The sequence below is a fragment of the Gopherus evgoodei genome, chromosome 9 (assembly GCF_007399415.2).
Source record: "Gopherus evgoodei ecotype Sinaloan lineage chromosome 9, rGopEvg1_v1.p, whole genome shotgun sequence".
In the NCBI taxonomy this organism is placed as follows: Eukaryota; Metazoa; Chordata; order Testudines; family Testudinidae; genus Gopherus; species Gopherus evgoodei.
The window spans coordinates 271,840-278,390 of record NC_044330.1 but is presented as its reverse complement, the minus strand read 5'-3'; the positions used below and the strand labels follow the sequence as shown (position 1 = coordinate 278,390).

The 6,551-nt window shown below is 45.4% G+C and overlaps 1 protein-coding gene across 1 annotated transcript in view; it reads left to right on the top strand.

Annotated features, from left to right (window-relative positions):
- The first annotated feature begins 501 nt into the window (after positions 1 to 501).
- MELTF (melanotransferrin) overlaps positions 502 to 6,551 on the top strand; it is a 68,649-nt gene continuing 62,599 nt past the window's right edge. Inside the window, exon 1 of the mRNA XM_030575522.1 lies at positions 502 to 590. The gene's annotated coding sequence lies outside the window, so the exon portion shown is untranslated. The remainder of the gene's footprint in view (positions 591 to 6,551) is intronic.

Genomic DNA, 6,551 nt, shown 5'->3' with positions numbered 1-6,551 from the left:
GAGCTGCTTGAGAACTCCATATGAGAGTGAGCTCTCTGCCAGCATCTCTTGGTGCAAGAGAATCTGACTGAATGAGGCTTTATTTGCATTGTGAAAGTTTGGAGCCTTTTGGTTATAATACAGTTGTGGTTTTATTGTGGGTCTTTTGGGGGGGGGGGTGAGTGGCAATAAAATACTGTTGTCCCTATTGTGAAATGAAAGGACACGAGAGCTACATCAAATGTACCTGGGGTGAGCGGGGGGTCAACCTGACTAAAGTCTGTAATCAGGTTAGGACGCGTGGACAGGACTGGTGACAGGTGCCACCAGTGCTGACCTATGTTCCCTGTAAGCTGTGTGCTTGGGCAGCTGCACAGGAGAGATTTAAGAGCCACTCAGCTGACAGCAGAGTGCGCACAGCCAGCAGCATGTGTTCAGGTGCCTTTCCTACGTTGTTCCGTCCTGCAGCTGCTCCTGGGACCCTTCTGTTGGCTGTGCAGAGCTGAAGGGGGTTGAGGGAGGGAGCTGAGGTCAGGGTATCTCCCTCCCCCCACCTCTGTGCCCCATTTCTGCAGGGAAGAGCCTGCTCAGAAGGACTCGAAGCTGCTATGGTGAGTGTCTGAGTGCCTTTCTTAAAGAGACAGTGCACCGTTTCTGAGATTTCCCCAGCAGCCAGCTCACACTGTCTCTCTCTCTCTCTCTCCCCATGTACCCCATCTCTGCAGTGCGGGGAAGGGGAAACAACAGGGCTCAGGACAGAGCAGGAGAGCTTTCAGTGAGTGTCTTAAAGCGCTAGCATACGGTTTTCCCCAGCAGCCAGCACATACACAGGCCTGGTCTACGCTGCGGAGGGATTGAGCTAAGATATGCAACTTCAGCTATGAGAATAGTGTAGCTGAAGTTGACGTATCTTAGATCTACTTACCTCCCGTCCTCACGGCATGGGATCAACAGCCGTGGCTCTCCTGTCGACTCCGCTTCCACCTCTCACCCTGGTGGAGTGCCGGAGTCAACAGCAGAGCATTTGGGGATTGATTTATCGCGTCTAGCTGAGACACAATAAATCGATCCCCGATAGCTCGATTGCTACACGCTGATCCGGTGGATAGTGTGAACGTACCCATGGAGGCTTTCTGTGTATGTGTGTCTCTCACACTCAGACACACAATGTCTCTTTCACACTCACACATACTTGTATTATTGTTGTTACATCTTGGTACTTCCTGCAATGCACATATATTCTCTGTAATTTTATTCTTTCAAAGTGTTATTTTAGTGTTTTGACTGGTCTATGCATTTCATAATTTTTATTTCTCTTACACTTACATTTAATTCTTTGAGTAATGAGTTCTAAAATGCCTAGCCTGTCCTGGCTAGAGTAATTATCCCTATGGCAACTTTTTAAAATATATATACTACATCTAGGTTTTTTGTTTCTACTGGTGGTGCACTTAGGCACATACCTTGGTGCACACAATAAAATTTATTTCACACATGGATGGAAAAAGATGGAACATTTGTGCTAATTGTGATCTATCCACCTACATATCATTTGTTAGAAGTGCTGTTGTATACTAATTATGAGTTCAACTGTAAAAAAAAAATTGAAAGTTGGTAAGATGTCATATAACATCTGATAACAAATGATGGGGGAAGTATGAAAGGACACAGAGTGAATTAGTCCACACAAAAAGTCCTACTGATATAACTCAAGGTCTGTGTTAAGATGATGTCTGATAAACAAGAAAAGTGTGAAATCAGAAATAAGTGTACCGAAAATGGTGTATCAGAAATGAGGGCTAATTGGTGAAAACAATAACAAGGTGATGGGCTATACTGCTCACCAGTCTCTTTGTGGGTCCTTCAAAAAGAGATCTTAGGGAGAAAAATTGGTTACCGGAGTGAGCTTCACCATCATGGCAACCTCCACAACCAGCTCCTGGGACCGTGGGCCTTTGTCACCCTGATCCTGAGGAGAGATGCCCTGACCAGGTCAGAGAGAGGGACCCAGATGACATCATTACCTCTACTGGCTCCAGCTGAATTCCAAACACCACCTAAGATGAAATAGGGTCAGTCTTTTAACAACAGCATCATCAACTCCAGCCCATCTCAAATAACTCGTCTTTTCTCCAAAAGATACTTATTGCCATGTTTGATGCCATCCAAGAAACTGTCAAAAAAGGGTGTTCTTTTTCTTCTAAAAATGCTTTCTAGCTAAAGAAAAGGAGCGGGGGGAATATAAGCCTAATTCATTATGTTAACATCTCAAATGTTTTAACTGTTTTTATTTATTGGCATCGAGGCTTGTTGCATGGGTTGGTTCCTGAGTTAGAGTGCTATGTATGGTGTGTTGTTGCTGGTGAGAATATGCTTAAGGTTGACGGGTTGTCTGTGGGCAAGGACTGGCCTACCTCCCAAGGTCTGTGAAAGCAAGGGATCATTGTCCAGGATGGGTTGTAGATCACTGATGATGTGCTGGAGAGGTTTAAGCTGAGGACTGTAGGTGATGGCCAATGGAGTTCTGGTGGTTTCTTTCTTGGGCTTGTCTTGCAGCAGGAGGCTTCTGGGTACACGTCTGGCTCCATTGATTTGTTTCCTTATTTCCTCATGCGGGTATCATAGTTTTGAGAATGCGTGGTGAAGATCTTGTAGGTGTTGGTCTCTGTCTGAGACTCTAACTCAGGAACCAGTCTATGCAACAAACCTCGAGGCCAACTCTGTCCCCATAGCTACACCAGCAACACCATCACAGGACCTAACCAGATCAGCTACAACATCTCTGGTTCATTCACCTGCATGCCCACCAGTGTTATATACACCATCATGTGCCAGCAATGCCCCTTTGCTATGTACATCAGCCAAAAGGGACAGTATCTACATTAAATGGACACAAGTCAAATATTCGGAATGGCAATATACAAAAACCTGTAGCAGAACACTTCAACCTTCCTGGCCACACAACAGCAGACTTTAAGGTAGCCATCCTACTGCAAAAAAACTTCAGGAACACACTTCAAAGAGAAACTGCTGCGCTTCAGTTTATTTGCAAATTTGACACCATCAGCTCAGGATTAAACGAAGACTGTGAACGGCTTGCCAACTACAAAAGCAGTTTCTCCTTCCTTGGTGTTCACACCTCAACTGCTAGAAGAGGACCTCATCCTCTCTGATTGAACTAACCTCATTATCTCCAGACTGATTCTGGCCTCCATATTTATACCTGCCTCTGGAAATTTCCATTACATGCGTCTGACAAAGTGGGTATTCACCCACAAAAGCTTATGCTTCAATACATCTGTTAGTCTATAAGGTGCCACAGAATGCTTTGTTGCTTTTTATGTTTCTGTGATTCTTTAACCATTTAGTCCATCTAAATTAATACAGCAGGGCTTCTGTTGTGGTAAGAACTCTATTAAGGGTCATGTATGGCACTCATTCCTCTCTAAAGAACTGAACTGAGGTGCTTGCAGGCTACTGGATGGTGCAGAGCTGATGTGGCTTTGAGGCAATGGATGGTGGTGCAGAGCTAAGGTGGCTTTAAAGGGGTGGGTGCAGAGGTGACCCTGATGCAGGTGGCACTGATTTACCTTGGGCTGAAGCCACAGTGAGCAGCAGCCTATTTGAAGGACTCTGGTGTAGGCGTCCCTACCCAACAATCAAAGCTGAAATCACCTCAACTGGTTCAAATAGTAATGCCCCAGACAGCACTGACTTGCCAGAATCCTTGGACTCCACCAACCTGGGACAACAAACTATGAAGGGAAGAAGAGGAAAGTAGCTAGCATTCATCATCCATTCACAACTGCAAGAGGAGGATGGAGGTTGGACCTGTTGTTAAGACACTTGGGGGGAGAGGGGGGAGGATGACTCTTAGGCCTGGTCTACACTACGCGTTGAAACCGATTTTAGCAGCATTAAACCAATTTAATGCTGTACCCATCCACACTAAGAGGCCCTTTATATTGATATAAAGGGCTCTTTAAATCGGTTTCTGTACTCCTCCCCAACGAGAGGAATAGCGCTAAAATCGGTATTACCATATCGGATTAGGGTTAGTGTGGCCACAAATTGATGATATTGGCCTCCGGGCGGTATCCCACAGTGCACCACTGTGACCGCTCTGGACAGCAATCTGAACGCGGATGCAGTGGCCAGGTAAACAAGAAAAGCCCTGTGAAATTTTGATTTTCATTTCCTGTTTCTCCAGCTTGGAGCTCTGATCAGCACGGGTGGCAACGCAGTCCCAAATCCAAAAAGAGCTCCAGCATAGACCATACGGGAGATACTGGATCTGATCGCTGTATGGGGAAACAAATATATTCTATCAAAGCTCCATTACAGAAGACGAAATGCCAAAGCATTTGAAAAAAAAATCTACAGGCTACACAGTGCTGCATGACAAGTGTAACGGGAAGCCAGAGCATCAAATGGACGCTCATGGAGGGAGGGACGGGGTACTGAGGACTCCAGCTATCCCACAGTCCCCAGCACTCTCCGAAAACTATTTGCATTCTTGGCTGAGCTCCCAATGCCTGTAGGTTCAAACACATTGTCCAGCATGGTTCAGGGAATAGCTCGTCAATTTACTCTCCCCCACACACACATGTGAAAGAAAAAGGAAAGAAATCGTTTCTTGACTTCTTTCAATGTCACCCTATGTCTACTGAATGCTGCTGGTAGACGCGATGCTGCAGCAGTGAAGAGCAGTATCTACTTTTCTCCCCTGCCTGGTGGCAGATGGGGCAGTAGGACTGGTAGCTGTCCTTGTTATCAACCCATGAGTGCTCCCGGCTGGCTTCAGGTGAGGCTGGTCGGGGGTGCCTGGGTGAAAATAGGAATGATTCTTGGTTATTCCCAGTAGATGGTACAGAATGGCTGGTAACCATCCTCATCATAGCAACTGGGGGCTGAGCTCCATCAGCGCCCTCCCTTTCCTGTGTAAAGAAAAGATTCTGTCCTGCCTGGACTGTCATAGCAGCGGCATGCTGGGTTTCTCTCCCCTCCACTGTTTAATGTCCTGCCTGGACTGTCATAGCACCGGGAGGCTGCCTTCCCCTCATTTTATCTCACTAACAAGTCACTGTTTCTTATTCCTGCACTTTTTATAACTTCATGACACAAATGGGGGGGACACTGCCACGGTAGCCCAGGAAGGTTGTGGGAGGAGGGAAGCAACAGGTGGGGTTGTTGCAGGGATTTCACTTTAGTCATTGTACCTTTTAATTTCTGTTTAACTAACCCCCTCATTTTTGCATAGTTCCCCTTTTTAAATTAAATATCACAGTATTGGGCTGTTGCGCTATTCTTCCCACCACAGGGATGTTAAATGTTGTTATATTATTGTCACTGTTTCCAAGCTGTCCTATTATAGTTACCTCCTGGACCAGCTCCTGCGCATCAATCAGGATTAAATCTAGAGTTGCCTCTCCCCTTGTGGGTTCCCGTACCAGCTGCTCCAAGAAGCAGTCATTAAAAGTATTGAGAAATTTTGTCTCTGCATTTCATCCTGAGGTGACATGTTCCCAGTCAATATGGGATAATTGAAATCCCCCACTATTATTGAGTTCTTAATTTTGATAGCCTCTCTAATTTCCCTTAGCATTTCATCCTCACTATCACTGTCCTGGTCAGGTGGTCGATAATAGATCCCTAATGTTATATTCTTATTAGAGCATGAAATTACTCTCCATAGAGATTCTATGGAACATGTGGATTCACTTAAGATTTTTACTTCATTTGATTCTACATTTTCTTTCACGTATAGTGCCACTTTCTTCTCCCCCCCCACCCCAAGACCTGTTCTGGCCGCCTGATATATTTTGTACCCTGGAATGATTGTGTGCCATTGATTGTCCTCAGTCCATCAGGTTTCTGTGATGCCTATTATATCAATATCCTCCTTTATCACAAGGCACTCTAGTTCACCCACCTTATTATGTAGACTTCTAGCATTTGTGTACAAGCACTTTAAAAACTTGTCCCTGTTTGTTTGCCCTTATCCATCGCTTATCATCATTGTAAAGTTTGCTGATTAGTTGTGTTTATTCTTAATAGGATTGCGTGAATTGTAACCACACTGGACTAGATTCACAAAGGGATTTAGGTGTCTAGAAAACCACTTGGATTCACAAAGCTTGAGTTAGGCACTCTCTACAATGACGGGGGAGAGTTATTGCCTGAGCTTTGGATTCACAAAAGCCAGTATGCTAGGTGGCACTCTACCTAACTCAGCCAATGGTAGCTGCTAAGGTGAAGATTGTGGCCTAAGGCCCATTCCCTCTCAGGCAGTTTGACACTTAAGGTGGGGGTTGCTCCATTTGCTTGTTAGACCCTTTCTTAGAGTTAGACACCTGGGCTGTTTTTGCAAGAAGCCTGGCAGAGGAGAACGTTTTATCCCAGTGGTTAGGGTACTCACCTGGATGTGGAAGACCCCCAGTTCAAGTCCCCTTCTGCCTGAGATGTTGTCAGACATCACTGGTCTGGTGCTCTGTTCTGTCCAATGTTGATAACAGTCGGCTGCAAGCATCTGTTCCCTCTGTGTATCCCTCAGTATTATATATATGAGAAGT